The 21,230-nt window shown below is 39.8% G+C and overlaps 1 protein-coding gene and 1 long non-coding RNA gene across 14 annotated transcripts in view; one reads left to right on the top strand and one right to left on the bottom strand.

Annotated features, from left to right (window-relative positions):
- ABCC9 (ATP binding cassette subfamily C member 9) overlaps positions 1–3,504 on the bottom strand; it is a 137,175-nt gene extending 133,671 nt beyond the window's left edge. For 3 of the 13 annotated variants that reach the window (XM_032347695.1, XM_032347694.1, XM_032347706.1), the window contains exons 1-2: positions 3,103–3,501; positions 1,884–1,998 (exon numbers count right to left, since the gene is read on the bottom strand). The gene's annotated coding sequence lies outside the window, so the exon portion shown is untranslated. Of the gene's footprint in view, positions 1–312; positions 416–1,883; positions 1,999–2,319; positions 2,743–2,776; positions 3,003–3,102 lie in introns of those variants that run through there. The other 10 variants (XM_032347705.1, XM_032347707.1, XM_032347696.1 and 7 more) reach the window with 9 other exon arrangements.
- Positions 3,505–3,560: 56 nt separating this feature from the next.
- On the top strand, positions 3,561–15,739 carry LOC116593425. Its single transcript, XR_004286900.1, has 3 exons — positions 3,561–3,638; positions 7,714–7,748; positions 15,282–15,739. It is a non-coding gene; the product is annotated as an uncharacterized LOC116593425 (long non-coding RNA).
- The last annotated feature ends 5,491 nt before the right edge of the window (positions 15,740–21,230 follow it).

Genomic DNA, 21,230 nt, shown 5'->3' with positions numbered 1-21,230 from the left:
AACCAGAAAATAATTTTTACTTTGGCAGTTTTATAATTTTATCCAAAACTATAATATTCCAATTGGTCACATTTATAGATAGATAAATGATAGATATTTAATCATTATCATTGAAGCAGATACAAAGTACAATCTGAATTTGCAAAACATAAACTTCATTAGCTATAGTAAGTTTTGCCTGCCTGGTATGTCTAATCAATCCTCAAACCTACCAATCAAGCAACCTTTGGATAAATGTGTATAATGGTGGAAAGAAAATATCAGAGAACTACAGCAACCTGAAAAAGTCAAAGGACATTTCTAGCCACATACCTGATGTCTGAGATTCTAGGCCATTCGTTAACTGTAAAAGTACTTATTGACGCTGACCATGTGCTAGGCACTAGGAATCCAAGAATGCCCATACAAAGAGTACCTGTAGTGTTAGACCACATAAATCAGACTACACTAATCCCAGTAGTTCTTGGTATAATATACAGGTTATGGTCTACAAGATAGGGAAATATACAATGATACAATCACACTAAGGCACATACTTCAGATTAGTAAACTGAAGGCTTTAGAATGATTTCTTTCTTCTACCATAATTTCTACCCTCACATGACCTAGGGCTCCCAACCTGTTCACCCTCTCACTGTCTCTCTCCTGTCTTTATTTCTGTCTCCTCCTCCATCCTTTTCCCTCTGACTCTTAGCTTCTTTCTCCAACCTACAGTACACATGTGGCATATTCTAACAGCCCATTTTACAACTCATCATGGGCAAAAAGAGAGAAGGAGTAAAGTGGTAGATATGTTGATAATTATCCTGTTTGCCAAGGGCATTTTGTTCAATCAGGACTTTTAATTAATTTTTAAATCTCCTATTGTCATTCAAGGTGTCCCTCCCAGAACCATGATTAAGTTAGGGACAGTTTGGGAACAGCATAAATTGCTGCTCTTGCTGGCTAACCTTGGTCACGTGTCGCCCCTGATCCCTGCCCCTTCTGGAGTGCATGGACAGAGGCCCAAGCATCCAGGAGGAGAGAGAGAGGGATAGGAAGACATGATAGGAAGACATGACACCTTTCTTCCCGCAAGCATAAACCCTCTGAAAGGTGTTCAAGTGTTTAGGACAGCAGACAGGGTTGAAGAACTTGACTGAATGAATCTTAAAGACAAACGTCAAAAGTGAAACTTTGATTACAGGGACGGTCTGCCAAGCTGAAACCACAGAACAAATATATTCCTTGATGCCCAAAGGTATGATTTCATAGCAAGAATCCCACCCTCAGTATTCTTATTCTTTGAAATGCATTTAGGAATGTCCACACCCTCTGGAGTTATAAAATTTGGATTCAGTTGATGACTAAAGTCAAGTAAAAATTAGCACTCTCTCCTGCTCATCCATAAGAAAGTGTCAGTTCTAATGGAGTAGCAACCTCACAGAACTTAAACTGGAAACTCTTGAAGAAAACATGCTAAAAGCAACATAAAAACTTGCATTCTTACATACAAAGTAACTCATTACTGAGTTATGTTATGAGAGAGAAACATGACATTGTAAAGGATTTAGGGCATTAACATTATCTAGGGTACTTTCAGGAATAAATCACTTAGGAAACAAATGTAATAACGTCTTTGAATTTTTTCATTCAGTCTATGATTCAGGAAGCAAAAGACGTCTGTCTCCCTGTCTACCTATGAATGACAGATCCAATTAAGAAAATCACTAGTAAAAATGACCACTAACTTCTGATCTAGTGCCTCATCTCAATGCACCCGTTGAAGTTCTATCGCACACTAAAGGAAACTCAACAGAGAAAATTCAGACACGCCAACAGGATATATATATATATATGTATATTTTAATCCCAAATTGAACAAACAAGCAAAATATAAATACCTTGGGCGGTCGCTTGATGCTGCTTCAAACCCCTACTCGTGCACTTGCACTACCTTCAAAACACGGGCTCCCTACACTGACTTAAGTGTCAATTTCAAACCGAGACGCAGAACTCCTAAAAAGTAAAGAGTAACAAAAATTAAGCAAACTGAAAACTACTTCATGAATACTACAGGACACTGTCTAAGAGGGAAAAAATCAGTAATAAGTCCTTGCAGTATTCCCGGCCGTTTTTAAGCAGGAGCCGGCAGTTTGTAAGTAAAGTGGAAACCTGATCCCCACGCCTTCTCTTCTCCGGCTGGGGCCCGGTGCCTTCATCCTAGAAATAGCGACCCCGAAGGCAGAGGGCGCGGGCGCCTTTGGGTCGCCGAGATCTACAGTTTACAGTTACTCTTAAAATGTTTAAATCATATTTATGTAAAAGAGACGGACTCACTTACTCCGCAGGCAGTTTTCCTCCCCTAGCCGAAGCACGCAGGCCGCCGGAGCGGATTATTTTTAGGGTGGTGGGAGACAGCTGCTGCCTCCTATCGGGTTTCTCAATTGCACAAACTGCTCTGAGCTGGGGCGGACACAACTCCGAGGCAGGAAACTGGGCAGAAGCCCCGCGTGCAGAAGCGAGCGCCAGCGACTGGAGACCCTCCCCACCCCCGCTCGGCCCTGCTTTCCGTACCAGGGCGACAAACTTGGGGTACGCGATGCAGAGGTTTTACAAACGCAAGTCATACGCGTCCCCTAAACTTCATTAAACACCGAGACTCGCAACGTAGGATTCAGTGATTCTCTGGAGTCAGGTTTTCGGACGCCAGAACACGCAAGGTACTCCCTTGCACTTGCACGTTGTCCCCCAGGTGCTCTGTGCGCCCCCGTACCGACCACAGAAGGAAGCGGACCTGGGGAGGCCCCGGCTGCCCCCTACAGCGGCCCTGGGAAGCGAAGGGCTGGTTCCCGGCGGAGGACCCCTGCCCCGCGGCATGGGCGTGTGCGAAGGCAGGAGCGCGGCGGCTCGGATCGAATACTTGACCCAGCGGCCGGGAAACCTTGGTTCCTCCCCAGGACCAGTCGCCGTGCTTCCAAAGGGCGGCCCCTACACTAGCTCCCCGAAAGTGGGACTCCGGCTCCCACCCCTGCACGAACAGTTCCCCCCCCCGCCCCCCCGCTCCACACCAGAGAGAGAATTAATTGTCGAGGAGATAACGGGTTTAAAAAATACACTCACCCCACAGTAACTGTCCCCGGGACCCAAGCCGTAAGTTTTGTCCCCGGGCAACCCTCTTTAACTAACCCTAGATTTTCTCAGGGGCCACTGCTCACTCAGCCTGAGATAATCCCTGTTTTCCGCAATTGTCCTGATCTGATAAAAGGCCAGAGGCGGCCGGGCTGGTGCCTCCGGGGCTCGGTGCGCGACCGCCAAGGGCACCGCTCCAGGAGCGCGGGGACTAGGCGCTGGTCCCGGGACTGCACCCCGCACCCGGCGGCCTTCCGGCCTCTGCGACCCGGTGGGCCGAGGCCGACCCCCGCCCTGCGAGCCTCGGGGAGTTCCCGCGGGCTCCTCCCTCCCGGCAAGGTCGCCGCGTTCCCGCGTGAGGGCCGGGCCTCCGCCCGCGGCTGAAGCTTGAACTCTCCGCGGCCAGAGGTCTGCGGGGCCTCGCGGGACGACATCTGGGCGGGTCCCGAAGACTCCGGTCCCACGGCGCTTGAACGTTTGCCAAGTCACCCTGGAGCTGTCGGCCGCGACGCAGGCGCCCGGAGAAAGTGTGTGTCAGGGACGGGGATCCGGGTACTGTGGGTGGAACCCGGGAAAAGACCCGGCGAACAAGCCGGAAGGGGGATGCGGGGCCGCAGACACCTGGAGACAGGGGGTGCGGGTAACCCCAGACGCAGAGCCGAGCGCTACTGCAGAAAACCAGGTTGGCTTTGGGATTTACAGTGTATAGATTACTATTATTAGGATAATTTATAATGAGTGAAAGTCATGCTTACTGTAAAAACTTTGGAGATGATTGAAAAGTAGAAGGGAGACCCATGAGCCCCCAAAACTACAAAACTGAAAACATTTTGTTACATTTTAATAGTGAGTAAAAGCGTGGACGCAAGAGCCAATCTGCTATCAAACCCGCTGCCTCACTCAGCTCAAACACTTTGGACACAGTACTGCATCTCCCCGTGTATTAGTTTCCTCACCTGTTCAAAGGGGAAAAATAAAAATATATATATAATATAAATATATACATATTTTATAGGTATATAAAATAAAGACATATATTAATGAATGTATATATAAATCAAAGAAATACGTATAGATAAATATCTTTTCATAGTCTTGGTGTGAGGGTAAATGAGAATCCCTTTAAAATGCTAAGTGCCTGCCCTTTCAGTAAAAGGTAATATGTATGCCATGGTTACTATTTTTTCTATGCATATTGAATACTGTTGGCAATCACAAAATAATTTCTCTCCTCAAAGTACCTTTTATTTTTATTATTTTTTTAAAGATTTTATTTATTTATTTGACAGAGAGAGATCGCAGTAGACAGAGAGGCAGGCAGAGAGAGAGAGAGGGAAGCAGGCTCCCTGCTGAGCAGAGAGCCCGATGCGGGACTCGATCCCAGGACCCTGAGATCATGACCTGAGCCGAAGGCAGCGGCTTAACCCACTGAGCCACCCAGGCGCCCCTCACAGTACCTTTTAAAACAATTATTTTCTTGATCGAATTTTAAAATCTTTATAGAAATCATTTAAATGGCTGCATAATGCATTGTGTTCCAATCATAATTTAAAATCCATCTTCTTATTGTTGGACATAATTACCGATTTTTCACCACCATTTTTAATCCTACGATGAACTTTTAAAATAAAGTTTCTTCTTTCTGAAAAGAAAATTTTCTGAAAAGTAATTAGAGGGTCAAAAGTAGTATTTTTAAGGCTATAGATCTAGAATGCAAAATTACTTTTCTAAAAGGTTTGCATTAACTTCCCCCAGACTATTTGAGATGACCTATTACACTTACACCCAAACCAGCATTGAATATACATATTTATTTTTAAAAATCCTGTAATTTGACATATAACATGTAATTGTTTATTATTTTGTTATTCATATTGACTTTTTCCAAATGTTCATCAATCTTTGTTTTCCCTCTGTCATGAATAGCTTGTCCATATAAGGGTCCATCTAATGGGTCTCAATAAAGTTTCTCATGATTTGCATGAACTTTTAATAAGAAGATATTAATCTTTACATATACATGACAAATATTTTTCCCAGTTTGTCATTTAAGAAAACTAGAGTGATGTAAAAAATAGAAACAATTGTTTTCATACATCCTATAAAGATTTATTAGAACATACATACTGCATAGATCTCTTGTAGATCATAGAGGTTACTGATAAGTTAGACCTCCAGGGTCTCTGCCTTCCTGGTGCTTTCTTCTAATAGAAAATTTACTTGGGCTAATTTAGTGTCTTTTACTAGTACATTGTATCCCAATGTTTTGGTTAATAAATACTAACCTTTACTTATATTCGTTTAAAGTGTTTTTTAAAGATTGTATTTATTGAGAGAGAGAGAGAATGAGAGAGAGTGAGAGAGCATGAGAGTGGTGAGGGTCTGAGGGAGAAGCAGACTCCCCGCTGAGCAGGGAGTCCGACATGGGACTCCATCCTGGGACTTTAGGATCTTGACCTGAGCCAAAGGCACTCAATTAACCAACTAAGCGACCCAGGTGCACTAAAGGGTTTTTTAATTAAATAAACCAAGATGAAATCGAGACTCCTAAGCATAGGAAATCAACAAGGTTGCTGGAGGGGAGGTAGGTGGGATAATTGGATGATAGATATTAAGGGGACGTAATGTGATGTAATGAGTACTAGGTATTATATAAGACTGATGAGTCACTGACCTCTACCTCATAAAACAATAATGCATTATATGTTAATTGAGCTTAAATTAAAAAATGAAAAAGAGAAAGGGTTTTTAATTTTTATTCCATTCTAAAATTTATTTTGGCATATGCTATGGGATGAGAAGTTAACATTGTATTTGTTATACCAACATCATTTACTGAATAATCTTTTTCCTCCACCCTGATGTGTAATACCAACTTTGTTGTATACTTATCATTATTTCATAAAGATCTGTTTCTGAGGTAATTATTCTGTTTAATGGATCTTTTTTTTTTAGAGAGAGAGAGAGCCTGGGGTGGCGGGGGGACTGAGGTAGAGGAAGAGAGAGAATCTCAAGCAGGCTCCACACAGTGCAGAGTCCAACCTGTGACTCAGTCTCGGAACCCTGAGATCGTGACCTGGGTGGAAATCAAGAGTTGGACACTTAACCAACTGAGCCAACTGGGAGCCCCATTTAACAGATTTTTTTTTTTACATTTTTTCCCCTATATTACTATGATCAGATGAATTTGGTTATTATAGCTTTAAACCATATTTTTAACTCTGGAAGGGCCAGTCCCCTTTTTACTCTTCTCAAAATTTTCTTAGCCATTCTCTGTTGGGCATTTTATTGGAATTCCATTAAATTTAGAAAATAATTTACAAAAAAATTATATTCTCAGTGTTCCGTCTATCCAGAAAGATGGTTTCCCATTTACTTAAGCCTCCTTTTACTCTTACTATCAAATTTATGTAAGTCTGTACATTTCTTGCAATGATTGAGCATACAAATTTTATACTTTGGTTTTCATATTTTGTGCTGGTATTTGTTTATATTTTCTGGTTTGTATTTATCTTCTATATAGCCATTTTGTTAAGCTTTCTCAATAATCTTAGTATTGTTTTACCACCTATCTTTACTGTCCAAAAATTATGATTTTTCTTTTCAAATAGTATTACACTTGTATTGTGGAATGCATGCTTGTATTCCCCCTAAGTCTGACATGTTAGAACTAACCCCTCCGTGGGGTGATATTAGGAGGTGGGGCCATTATTTTTAGATGAGGTCATGATGGTATTAGTGACCTTATGGGAAAGAGACTAGAGTTTGCTTTTTCTGCTCTCCATTATGCGAAAACAGTGTGAGAAGACAGTTGTCTGCAAACCAGGACAGAAGCCTTCACCAAGAACTAAATTTGTTGGTAACTTGATGTTAGACTTCCTAGCCTCCAGAACTGTGACAAATAAAAGTTTGTTGTTAAAATCACCCAGTCAACAAATTACTACCTGGGTAATTTGTTATAGCAACCCAAACTGACTAAGACAGCTTACTTCCCACTTTCAGCTACTAATAGCTTATTTATAATCTATTTAATTTTATCAATTCCAAATTCCAGAATGCTATTAAATAATAAAAGAAGGCAAACATCTTTGTTTTCATTAAAAATATGTACATTTTAAAATCAACTTTAAGTATAATTTTCATAAGATAAAAATAATCCACTATACATGTAAAATCTAAAATACTTTGATATAATCATGACCCTCCCCCAGAAGACATAGAATTTGTATGTCTTTGTATCTCCCCAGGAAGTTCTCTTGTGCCTCTGACCAGTCTTATCCTCACTACCTATAGTAACCACTGATCTGAGGTCTATCACTACAGATTTGTTTTGTTTATTCAAAAATACCATATATATGTAGTCATACAGTACATACTCTTTTGTGTCTGGCTTTTTTCCGTTAAGCATAGTGTTTTTGAGATTCACCTACATCATTGCATGTATTCATAGTCTATTCCTTTTTATTGCTAAAAATTCCATTATGTGAATATAGCACAATTTATCAGTTTATCTGTTTATATATTTGGGTTACTTCCAGTTTTTGATAATGATGTATAAAGCTTCAATGACAGTTTTATAAATATAGTTTTCATTTTTCTTAGGTAAAGGCCAAGCAGTGGATTTGCTGGGTCATTTGGTAAGTACGCATATAACTTTACAGAAATGGCCAAAATATTCTCCAAAGAAGTTGAAACCTTCATTCCTTTCAGAAAAGTATGAGAGTTCTAGGTCTTCCGTAGTCCTGCCGACATTTTATTTTAATTCTTCTTTTGGGTGTAGACAGGTTCCTGATTGTAGTTTTAATCTGTCTCTCCCTTTGTGACTAATGATTTGGGGCATATATCTTCATGGGCCTGTTGGTTCCCACATCGTTATGTAGTGGGCATAATTCTAAGATAGCTCTTATCTTTGCCCCTGGTGTTACTCCGTGATTCTGTAATTACGTTATCTGGAAAAAGGGATTTTGCAGATGTAATTAGGGTTACTAATTTAAAGGCAGATAATACAGGGGGGCCTAATTTAGTCACCTGAGCTCTTTAAAAGCAGAGAGTTTTCTCAGGCTAGTGGTAGAAGAGAAAGTCAGGTAGATCTGAAGAATGAGAAGGATTGGTGTAAGGGAGATTCTCCTTGCTCCGGTGAAATCGCCATAAGGCAAGAACCCGGGAATGGCCTCTAGAAAATGAGCAGAGTGCCCCAGCCAATAATCTGCAATAAAGCGGGGATTTCGTTTCTACAACCATGAGGAACTAGATTCTGCCAAACACCCTGAATGAACTCAGAAGTGGATTCTTCCTGAGAGTCTCCAAATAAGAGCCCAGTCAGGCTGATACGTTTATTTGGCTTGAGAGAACCTAAGCAAAGCTCTCTGCTGAGCCCACCTGGAGTTCTGCTCTACAGAATTATGAGATAATAAATGGGTATTGTTATAAGCCACTTAGGTTTGTGGCAATATGTCATATCACAATAGAAAACCAATATACTTCTTTTGTGAGGTGTCTGTTCAAACTTTTTTTTTTTAAGATTTTATTTATTTATTTGACAGAGATCACAAGTAGGCAGAGAGGCAGGCAGAGACAGAGGGGAAAGCAAGCTCCCGCTGAGCAGAGAGCCTGATGCGGGGCTTGATCCCAGGACCCTGAAATCATGCCCTGAGCCAAAGGCAGAGGCTTTAACCCACTGAGCCACCCAGACACCCCTCTGTTCAAAGTTTTAATTGAGTTGTTTATCTTTTTATTACTGAGTTGTAACTTTTCTTCTACAGATCTGCCCTAGCTTACAATGGTGTTATGATCTGATAAGCCCATTATAAACTGAAAATATCATAAATCCAAAGAACATTTGTTACACCTAACCTACCAAACATCATAACCTAGCCTACCTTAAACATAACAGAGTGCTGAATATCTCATGTAATTTATTGAATATTTTACTAAAGTGACAAACAGAATGGTTGAATGGGTACAGAATTGCTGTAACTGGAATGGTTGTTTATGTTCCTGATGTGTGGCTGACTGGGAACTACAGATTGTCCCCAGTGGCCAGTATCATAAGAGAGTATTGTACAGCATATTGCTAACTCAGGAGATCAAAATTTAAAATTCAAAGTTTAGTTTCTACTGAAAGCATATTCCTTTTGCCATCATGAAGTTAAAAAAACAATCACAAGGCAAATCCTTGTAAGTCAGGGACTATCTGTATACTCTGGATATCTCATTTCTCAGCTATATGAGTCAATATTTTTTGGCTTGCCTTTTCATTTTCTTAATGGCATTTTATTTTCAGTTTTTCAGTGTATATGTCTTGCACATAGTTCATTGAATCTACCCTAAAATATTTTATCATTTTAATGGTACTATAAATGACATTATTTAAATGTCACGTTTTAATTGTTCATGATCAGAATATAGAAATGACTTTGTATCCTACAACATTGCTAAATTCACTTTTGAGTTCTAGTAGTCCTGCAGATTCCTTAATATTTTCTGTTTATGATCATGTCATCTACCAATGAAGTTTTACTTTTTTCCCATCAGTCTCCTACTTCTTTTTTCTTACCTTATTGCACTAGCTAGAATCTCTTGCATGATATTGAATGGAAATAATGAGAGTGGATACAATTGACTCGTTCTTAATCTGAAAAAGGATTCAATTTTTCACTAGTAAGAGTGATGTTCTCTGCAGGTTTTCTATAGATCCCTTTTATTAGTTCAAGGACATTTTCTGGTAGTCGCAATTTCTTGAAAGAGTTTAATCATAAATAGATGTTGAAATTTGTCAAGTGTTTTTTATGCATCTATTGTGCTAATCATATGCTTTTCCCCCTTTATTCTGTTACTGTGCCAAAATGAATTGTTCAGTTTTTGACCATTAAACCAATCTTGCATTCCAGTGATAAATTCCTCCTGGTTAAGATAGCATCTCCTTTTTTTTGTATTCCTGAATTCAATTTACTAATATCTTATTTAGAAAATTTGCATCTATTTTAATGAAGGATATTAGTCTATAGTTTTCCTGCCTTTTGCTTTTGTTTTTTGGGTTTGGGGAGAGTTTTATTTGTCTGTTTTGGCAATATTTTTATATTGGGACTTTGCTGGCCTCATCAAATGCATTTTGAAGTATTTCCTTCTCTGTTTTCTGAAAGGATTTCATAAGATTATTGTTTCTTCCTCAAAATTTTGGTAGATTAAAGTAGAAGCCATGTGGGCCTGGAGTTTTCCTTGTAGAATGACTTTATTTAAGAACCTAATTTCTTTACTAGATATGGTGGTACTCAGATATTCTGTTTCTTCCTGTGTCAGTTTATATAAGATGTGATTTTCAAGGGATTTGTACTTGTTTTAATGTCTTGGCACAGAGTTGTTCATAATATTTCCTTAGGATCCTTTGGATGTCTGTAGGATCTTTATACTACCAGTCTTTTACATATTCTCTGTTGTTCCTTATTGACCAGTTTTACCAAGTATTTGTCAATTTTATTTAGTTTAAAAATAATTTTGGTACCATTTACTTTGTCTTTTCTAGTTTTCTTTGAAACGTCTTCTTTGATCGGTTATTTAGAAATGTCTTAATTCCCAAGTACATGGAGATTATTCAGATATTTTAAAGTAGGATTTATTTAGGTAAAATTTACATACAGTAAAATCTAACAGTTTTATGAGTTTTAACGATATGTATATATATATACTGCCATGTGACTAGCAGCAACTGAGATATAGTATCTTTCCATTACCAGGCAGGAATGGGGACAGAGGAGGCTCAGAAAGTCTCCCAAGCAGTAAGAAAAGCATGTGTGGACTCATAGAAGCTGATAAGATCTCACACACTTGGACTCTAAGTAACTTAATATAGTATAAATAAAAATATGGTGAGCTAGAAGGATTGTTAGAGACTGGTTTGTGATTGGGATACTTTCAAGGTAAACAATATGGAGCTTCTTCCTAGGTTTTATAAGCAAGCATGAGATGCTATGAGCCTTGTGTGTGTGTGTGTGTATGCAATATATATATATATATATATATATATATATATATATAAAATACATATATATGTATTATGTAATATATGTGGGCCTGGAGTTTTCCTTGTAGAAGGGCTTCTATTTAAGAACTTAATTTTTTTTACTAGATATATTGGTACTCAGATATTGTATTCTTCCTGTGTCAGTTTATATAAGCTGTGCTTTTCAAGGGATTTATACTTGTTTTAATGTATAAAATACTATATATATACATATTATTTTTAAGTAATCTCTACACCCAACATAGAGCTCAATCTCACAATCCCAAAATCAAGCATCATATGTGCCACCGACTGAGCCAGCCAGGCACCCACAATGGTCCTTGCTTTTAAAAGATCACTCTGTAGGCAATGTGAAAGATACAGTGTCATCTCAGTATACTAACTTCATGAGCACTGGGTTTTTTGAATGGGGCAGGCAAATCTAAATCCTCAGTTTATATCTTGGTGCAGATTCAACATGGACTTGGTGAAACAAACAAATAAAAATTATGTAAATGATATCAAGTATTAAAAAATAATGTACGTAGAGAATGGGACAGGGACTTCAAGTCTTTATTTGTAAAATAAAGGGGACTGGGGGCACCTGGGTGACTCAGTGGGTTAAGCCTCTGCCTTCGGCTCAGGTCATGATCTCATGGTCCTGGGATCGAGCCCTGATTCAGGCTCTCTGCTCAGTAGGGAGCCTGCTTTCCCCTCTGTCTCTGCCTGCCTCTCTGCCTACTTGTGATCTCTCTCTCTGTCAAATAAATAAAAAATCTAAAAAAATAAAAGGGACTGGGTTGGTTCCAACATCGTTCAAATTTAGTAAAGACAGGACTGCTGGTAAATCTAAATATCTCCGCAATTTAGTGATTCATACTTTTGTCATTAGTTAAATGAAATACTTGAGGAAATCATATGTTTTTATTTATTCAAACTGAAAGGAGAAAAACTATTTTTGCTTCTTTTTTTCCTTTTTTCCAAGATTTTATTTATTCATTTGAGAGAGAGAGAGTGAGTAAGAGAACACAAGCCAGGAGGGAAGGAAAGGGAGAGAGAGAAGCGGACTCCCCACTGAGCTGAGAGTCTGACCCAGGGCTCCATCCCAGGACCCTGGGATCATGACCTGAGCTGAAGACAGATGCTTAACTGACTGAGCCACCCAGGCACCCCAAATTCCTTTTCTAAATCAGTATTTCCCAACATCTGACATTCTGCTTGAGTGCAGTAAATGTTTGTTGAATGACCAAATAATAAATGCAAGTTGCCTTCAGTGAAAATGTATCTTCCTAAATCTTCAAGTAAAATCAGCACTTTAGGAATATGTTTCATGATTACTCTGTTGTATCAAGTGCGTAACGTGCATATTCCAGTTTGAGAAACACGGTAGGATAGTGGCTTCACAACTGGTTGTTTCCCGGGATAACTTCCAGAAGTATTTTTGTATACAGATAATGGTGCTGAATCATGGTGCCAAATACAGCTCTTGGTCTAAGATAAGTACAGTTTAACTTTATTTCCTTATTCAATTTGCCATGGGCTAATGAATTCACTCCTTAGATAGTCAAACCCAAACTTTCTGTTGCCCAGGTGGTTAGGGCCTCTCTTCTTTCTGCAGATTGTGTCAGCTTGCTCTTTGTCCAGACTGTGAGATAGAAAGATGAAGCAGTCATTGTCATAACTTAGGTAATAAGAAAGTATTTGGAAATAGCACAATTACAAAGATGACTTAGATGGAGAAGGAGCCAGAAGGGGAAAATAGAAAACCTTCTTATCTTCATGAGCATTCCTGGAATGCACAAGGACTTACTTCTCTATTCATGAAAAGCAGCAACAATGAGACAATGAGAGACAATGTGAGCAATTTCTATGTGCCAGGCACTGGGCTAAGCATCTTACTCAACCTTATATCTATTTTCTGAGCTAAGTATTTGATGATCTCTTTTATGTTGTTAAAGAAACTAATGAAAAAAATAAATAATGGCATTTCTTACCACTCCCACCAACACCCCAGTGATACTGGGAATATAATAAGGATTTTCCCTTACTACATTTTATATATATATATACATATATTTTTTTTCCTTTTAAGTTATTCTACTTACACTGTAGAGTTAAGTAAACAAGCAATTGCAATATGTTTGCTTCACAGTTACAATAAAGGTCAGACATAATTTTGGAGGACAGTAGAGAAAACCCAGAATATCGTTATTAGTGAGGAAAAATTTCTCTATCTCTTTGGGACTTCGGTAAAATCTTAATTTTCTCTTCCAAGAAAAAGTATTTATTATTAGAGCCATGTAGGCATAACAATAATTGAAATATCTATAGTATATTAGTATACTCTATTGTACTAAGAGAGTATACTCCTCTTTCCCCGTATCTCTTTCACCCCCTCCTAAATTAGCAAGTTGCCTTCAGTGAAATTCACCTACCAACTCTTTATTTAATCACACTGGTAACTTATATTTGAAGCCATGGACTAATTCATTGCCCACTTTCTTTTATTCTTCCTCCTCCAACCTCACAGTTATTAAATCATTTATGTTACACTGAGCGATGACTTCCCTCCACCTCTTTCCTTTCTGTCTGACTCCCTTCTCTCTTACAGTCCCATTAGTTATTGTATCAACCTCTTAATTGGTCTCTCTCTGGCTAAACAATCTTGCACATAGAGATTATATTCATCAAATTCATCTTCAAAGACTTTGCTACCACACACATATATTTTTCATGACTCCTCTCTTTTATAAGGTCCTTATAAAGTTTGCCTCATCCTCACTGACCCCTTATATTGCAACCAAACTCTACTCCTTAAACTCTGGTACAACCCCTCCCCCCGTGCTAACTGCCAATATCCTTGCTTTTGCTCATCCAACTGCCCAAATGATGTCTTTTGTGCTTTTCCCTCTCTGAATCCTGCCCTGCTTCAACCCTCTCCCCAAAACAACTCATTTCCTGCATCACTCAATTGTGGATCTAGCACAGCGTTTTCGCCACATAGAAGATCTACAGCTGATTGCTACAGCCCTTTCTTTCTGTAATTGCAGTCCTAAGGGCCCCTCCAGGGTGGCATTTGCCCTGTTTCCCCCATGCAGCACACACTCCAGTGTCAGCCAGCACACTCCTCCCTAAAACAAGGGAACCAGGAAGACAGCTGCCTCACTGACTGCGACTTCTGTCTTCTCCTCCCTGCAAGTACAAAACATAGATTACCCAGAGGACTGGGGAAAGGTCAGTGAACTCTAGGCAAACAAGTACTCTTCTATCATCCCTTAAATCATGCCTCTGCTGCCACTAGCTCATAGCAACCTTGACAGACACCTGGGCATTTTCCTACCTTAAGTCTTTTGCAAATGAGAGCAGAACTTCACGTGGAGAGAACTGCAGAAGTTAAGAGCAATGAACTGTGTTTCTTGGAGAGATATCAGTGAGGACACTTGTTGGTATGAGCCAAAGAGGATTTTGAGTCAAGTATATTGTTTTTAAGCAATGAACTTTGTTCCAAATCATGCTATAGTTACTTACATGAGTTGGGCAGGAGAAACCAGAGAGCAGTTTCTCCAAAGATGGCCTGTAGTTTTGGGCGCCCGGGTGGCTCAGTTGGTTGGGTGACTGCCTTTGGCTCAGGTCATGTACCTGGAGTCCCGGAATAAAGTCCCACACTGGGGTCCCTGCTTGGTCTACATCTCCCTCTGACCCTTCCCCCTCTCGGGCTGTGTCTCTCTCAGATAAATAAATAATATCTTTAAAAAAAAAAAAAAAAGATCGTCTGTAGGAATGAAGGATACTCATAACATTTATGCAAAACAAAAAGTGTAAGATCTAGATCTCCATTACTATGCATCCTATAAATCTGGAAATATAGACTCATATACATGCATTTGATACTGAATATTCAATAGCTCTTATTAAGGATGTGAATACAGGCAACTTCCTTAGGAAACGCTATAAAAGGACACAAGGTTAGAGTCAAAATTTTTTAAAAAATCAACAACACAAGAAGCTGTTCCTGGAACTGCAGATTGGAGGCTAATCTGGGAAACATATCCTGAGGGCATTTAATAAACTTAGATAAGCCCTGCTGATTACATTGGCTCGTCATGTAATAACAATTGTTTATTCTTTTGCAAATGTGAACCTTTTGAAGAGACCATTTTCTTTTTTTAAGGATTCCTTTGGGAAAAGAAGATCTCTGTCTTAAGCCAAAGAAAATACAATTCATTAGTCCTTGGTGAAAATGAAGTTCTGGAAACCAACAGGTTGGTGTTCTTGACCCATCAGCACCCTGAGCACTTGTGTCTTGTAACAAAGAGTATGAAGACTTGGAGTAACAATCCTTTCAACAAACATTTACTGACTGTCTACCATGTGTCTCACGTGTGGCTGGAGAAAACAGCACTATACAAAGAGACACACTTCCTGTCTTTCTAGAGCTCTAGGTCTAGCAAGAAAGGAAACTATTAAATAAACAAGGAACACTTTTTTAAAATAAAATCGTGGTATTGCAAGGTAAAGTATACGGTGTATTATTGCCAGATCAGACCTAGTCCAGGAAGTTTCCTTATGGAAATGACATTTAAAATATCCCCCTGGTGATGGGAAAAGAAAGTGTGGAAAAGGCACACATGCTCCCTAAAAGTGTTATGTCAGAAGGGACACATACTCCGTTGGTTAAGACTAGGCACACAGTCATGTGTTCAAGTAAATAAAGATGGGAAAAACAATCTAACTATGTGCCTGAGAAAGCAAGAGTCAATAGTCTTTGTCACAGAGAGTATCAAAAATACCTCATTGTAGAGGCTGCTTTTAGGCAAAAGTCTTGAGCAATGGAAACTTGAGCAAGGTCTAAAGGGCCCACAGGGACCACCAAGCTGAATCCAAACAGGCTCATTAAGGGACCCACCTCGAAATAGCCATAGGCTCTAATGACCAATTACAAGCACCACAGTTTCTACGGTTACCAAAAATGGGAAAATCCATAGTCCCCAAACTCTCTCACTCTGCCCCATAACCGTCTCTCACCACCAACTCCTCGCAGACCGTCTTTCCTTTGCTCTCCTTGTAGTGTACTCAATAAAATTCTTTCTCTTCGGTTCTGCCTTGGATGAATTCTCTCACCACCCATGCTGCCCCACCCTCTGGGACACCCAACATTTGGTGGCCCCCCATTTGATCTGAGCGCGCCACATTCATGTGTTGCCATTGCACTAAGTCCCATGTTTTAAATTACTAATGAATTTGATTTTTCTGACGCCACCAACCCGGCCCGCATATCTGAAATTATTTCAAATACTTTTGGGGTTTTTTGGGTTTGGCATCTAAAAGAATCATAAGTGAATATTTGTTGAAGTCAGAGTCATTGATATTTTAAAATTTACATATAATGTATTATTTGGTTCAGGGATACAGGTCTGTGATTCATCAATCTTACACAATTCACAGCACTCACCATAGCACATACCCTCCCCGATGTCCAATCACCCAGCTACCCTATCCGTCCCACCCCACCATCCAGTAACCCTTTGTTTCCTGAGATCAAGAGTCTCTTATGATTGATTGAAGACAAACTCTGATGGCATACATTTCTCTGTGCAAACAGCACATGTATATTTACTATTTTTCAATATTTTATTTGTAGTTCGCTCTTGAAATAGAAGTTTGGACGGAGATCAACAGATTTCAGATATCAAAATAAGGAAGAACACCCTGCAGGACTTGCAAAAACTAGCTGGCAGAAACCAGTCAGATAATTCTTAAAGGCTCCTTAGCCACAGGAGTTGGGACTTAGCACATAGAAGGTGATTTCTGTAGGGCACTTTGGGAAAAGTCTTTTAAAAGGGCTCCCCTGCAAAGAAAGACCATGAGAAGTTTCCTCCTAACCCCAAGTCATGGTAGAGGGGGTGTAAGGAGACCCATTGATGAGCTTAATATGTGTCTCTTGCATTTGAGGGACCAAGCAAACAATAATGCATCATCCCTGGAAATTCGCAAAGCCTCAAGACGCTGAAGGGAGAGGTGAGGTTTGAGACATACGAGAACTATTCTCCTATGGGTTGTGCTTGCTCAGCTGTGATTTGTGACTGCTCTCAAGTCTCTCGGCTTCCCAGAAAGTGGGATGAGGGGGTGGGGGGACTGTCCCATGTGCATCTGGAATCTCCAGGCTCTGTTGTCTTAAGGTCTCAAGCAAGACTTTCATTTTAGCGTTCTGTTAGATATCATTTTGGTCTTCCTAGTAACATATAAACAGGACTCTGAAAAGTCCAAAAGAAACAGTTTCAGCTTTTTTGAGTATTTTTATACAAGGTTAAAATAAGATAAAGTAAAAGCCATTGGCAAACTATAAAATACCATAAAACGATTGTTTTATAGTAATGGATGTTACTATTATTTGCTGTTTATTTATTACAAATATTTCTTACACTAAAAAAATGCCTTATCAAAATATAATCTAGGGATATGTCACCATCTTTAAAGCAGGTTTGGTTTGTTTGGGTCCCTTCTGTACTTAGTGAAGACTTCAGTGAAGACTTCATGGGTTTAAACTTGGCAAGGAAAGTAAAAAGACGGAAAAAAAGAAAGCTAACTTAAAACATTTTCCATAATTCCCCTTCACTTCCCGTCCTCCCAATTTTTTGTTTCAATGGAAAAACACTAGGGAAAATATTTCAAGGAGTTATTTTAGAAGACAAAGAGGAAGTTAAATGGAGTGAAACCTCTCTTTCAAAATATAGTAAATATTCTTCTCCTACCCACTTAAGCCCCCATGTTGACTCTTAATCTCACAAAACAAACTGAGGGTTGCTGGGGGGAGGGGGTTTGGGAGAAGGGGGTGGGGTTATGGACATTGGGGAGGGTATGTGCTTTGGTGAGTGCTGTGAAGTGTGTAAACCTGGTGATTCACAGACCTGTACCCCTGGGGATAAAAATATATGTTTATAAAAAAAAATTAAAAATAAATAAATAAATTTATTATATATAAAAATATATATAATAAATAGTACAATAGACATAATTCTCATCCCAAAACTGGACTATTGATTGTAAAAAGCAAAAGCTAACACCTCTTATCATAGAAAAATAACAAAGCTTAGTCAATGAATGGGAAAATATACCAAACTTTAAGGAAGAAAAAATTTACTTCGAGAGAGGCAAAAGAGGACATATGATTAAAATTAGAAATTCTGAGGGGAAAGGGAAAAAGCAAGCAAATTTTACAGTGCAGGGGATTTCTTTTTACCATCAAGAAGGAAAAATAACGTTCCATCCATTTTTTACAGGTTAGTGGCAAATTCTTATATAGGAAAAGAAAAACTTGAGATGCCTGGGTGGCTCAGTCCTTAATCGTCCGCCTTCAGTTCAGGTCATGACCCCTGGGGTCTGGGGATCGAGGCCCGCATCAGGCTGGAAGCCTGCTTTTCCCTCTCCCACTCCCCCTGCTTGTATTCTTTCTCTCTCTCTGTGAGTGTCAAATAAATAAAATCTTAAAAAAAGAAAAAGAAAAACAACATAAATATAACTAAATCTACACTGTCCACAGTGAGCATGAAATAGGATGTCTGTCTTTGGAACTGTTAGGAGAATGCTTAATTGTTTTGCACATCGATTGTATGAATTCGTATTTCCATCCAACGCAGCATCTGTTTCCAGCTGAGTCCCATGCCGGAAGGATGAAAAAAATTGGGGCTCATGGAAATTAACAACTCAGTCAAGTTCGTGTTGTTATGTATAAGGCAAAGTTGAGATTCAAACCCAAAACAAGTCTGAATCCAAAATCACGTCTCTTGTACCAGTACCTGTTTAACTGTCTTTGTAAGAAATAATTAAGAACGAAGGTGCTGGAGCAGAAGGATTTTGTGCTGCACAGGATATCACAACACAAAACTGTATGGAATGAGGACAGCGTGGGGTACCCTTCCTTTTGGACTCTCTAGAAAGCAGATACCGAGATGAGTTAGGAGTGCATATAGTTGAGTGGGAAGTATAACACCTTAAAAGAAAAAAGGAGGAAGTAGGATTGGACAGAGGGAACTGTCAGACCACAACACAGACCTGACAAAAACTCCATAACACCCCCACCCCCCCCCACCCCGGGAACTGCCAGACCAAAGCCAAGCTCTGGAAGCCCCAGTTTGTGCAATTAGCTTAGTCATGGCTGGGGAAGACTGAGAAGAACCTGACCTCTGCTCAGAAGCTGAGGCAGATCTTAAGAAAGCCAGCGGCTGAAGACTGTCAGCTCCCACCCTCCTCTCCTCATGGCTGGGTAGCAGGCCCTTTTGAAGGGGATCTGAACAGCACCCCTCAGTGTCTTCCACAGATACACAGAAGATGAGTAGAGTTTGGACCACTCAGGAAGAGAAAGCAGAACGGAGATCATTCTTCTGACTGTACCCATGTCACCTATGTTTTCTGAGTCATAACAGTTTGAATTTAAGGACAAGATGACAAAAACAACTACTTAAAGAAAAGTTACCTATAATTTTACTTACTCCTCAAGAAATATAACTTCCAGAAAAACTTTCCAAATAAATGTAAGAATATCCAGCGTGTATCTCACATGAGTGTTAATAAAATTCTGTTAACTACCATGGGGAAACATACTGTTTTCCTTATATCCTGGTCCAGATCACTGAGGTAATGTGTCTAACGGTGCCTAAGTTATGAGTAGGAGCTATGCCATTGTTACCAATCGACAGCGTCACTGCCCAGACACTCTCCCACGGGAAGTACCACTGATGATGCCAAGTAACCCAGGACTTGATATCTAGTCTGGGGTTCCATTCCGGAAAATAAAAGGTGTTGAAACTAGTTCTTCTGTACCACCAGTAGAGCTAGCATTCTGTCCCTGTGTCCCCAATGCCACCATTTCTGGAAGACTCGATGTCTCATGGAGGTTTAGAACACAGCTTTTGAAGATTTTACATGCTTTTTTACTGTAGCTTCCTTGCTCCCGGGCTGAGGGTGGCTGAGCTGAGTGATAATCTAAGTAACTAATGCAAATACAACATTCTAACAATAATGTACCAGACTTCAAACTTCTGGACTTCTACTTTCTCATACCTGAGGAGTTTTTCTTGGTAGGAAAACAGACTCTTGCTGTGTTGCCCGCTCCCAGTCTTCCAAAATTATGTAGATATTTTTATATCCATGGATGCAAGCTGAGATAACTGCTGTATTTGTTAAGAGTTTTCTCCAGTGCCTAGGGAATGGGAAACTACTATTAGAAAGGAACAGAGCAGCTGATAATTTTTACGGCATGGTGTCTGTAAGAAACTGAATACCACTATCATCTACAGTGTAAATACAGTTATTCTTAACAAATCCTTCTGTCTTTATAAAGAGTTAAAGATCTCTTCCTGACAGAGTAGCGGCCCCACGTGACCATGATCGTTACAAGTCTGTTGGCCAAACTGGGCAGAACCAACACACTTCATAAATAATCTTGAATCTCCTATTTTATTTTTTCCATGTGTTACACTAACACCAACCTAGAATGTTTCCAGTCCAGCTATTTGCACTTGAGGAAGTCAAGATAATGCTTAGCACTTTGGAACTAAGCTCAAAGTTCAGTGTCAGCTCTACAATCTACACTGGAGTTGTTTGTTAAAAGTTTTCCTTGCTGGAAGCTTAAACACTTCTTGCACACCTTTAATTGGGCTGCTACCTTAATGTGTTGCTGCTTTATCCGTAATACTGCAGTACAGTGTCAGTACTTTTAAGAAAATACTGAAGAGGGTGCCTGGGTGGCTCAGTGGGTTAAAGCCTCTGCCTTTGGCTCAGGTCATGATCCCAGGGTGCTGGGATTGAGCCCCACATCAGGCTCTCTGCTCAGCGGGGAGCCTGCTTCCCTTCCTCAGTCTCTGCCTGCCTCTCTGCCTGTTTGCGATCTCTGTCAGATAATAAATAAAATCTTTAAAAAACAAACAAACAAAGAAAATACTGAAGAAGGTGCACCTGGTTGGCTCGGTGGGTTAAAGCCTCTGCCTTCGGCTCAGGTCATGATCTCAGGGTCCTGGGATTGAGCGGCATCAGGCTTTCTGCTCGGCAGGGAGCCTGCTTCCCCCTCTCTCTCTCTGCCTGCCTGCTTCTCTGCCTACTTGTGATCTCTCTCTGTCAAATA

The sequence above is a fragment of the Mustela erminea genome, chromosome 6, assembly GCF_009829155.1.
Source record: "Mustela erminea isolate mMusErm1 chromosome 6, mMusErm1.Pri, whole genome shotgun sequence".
Lineage (NCBI taxonomy): Eukaryota > Metazoa > Chordata > Mammalia > Carnivora > Mustelidae > Mustela > Mustela erminea.
This window is presented reverse-complemented; position numbering and strand designations above follow the sequence as displayed.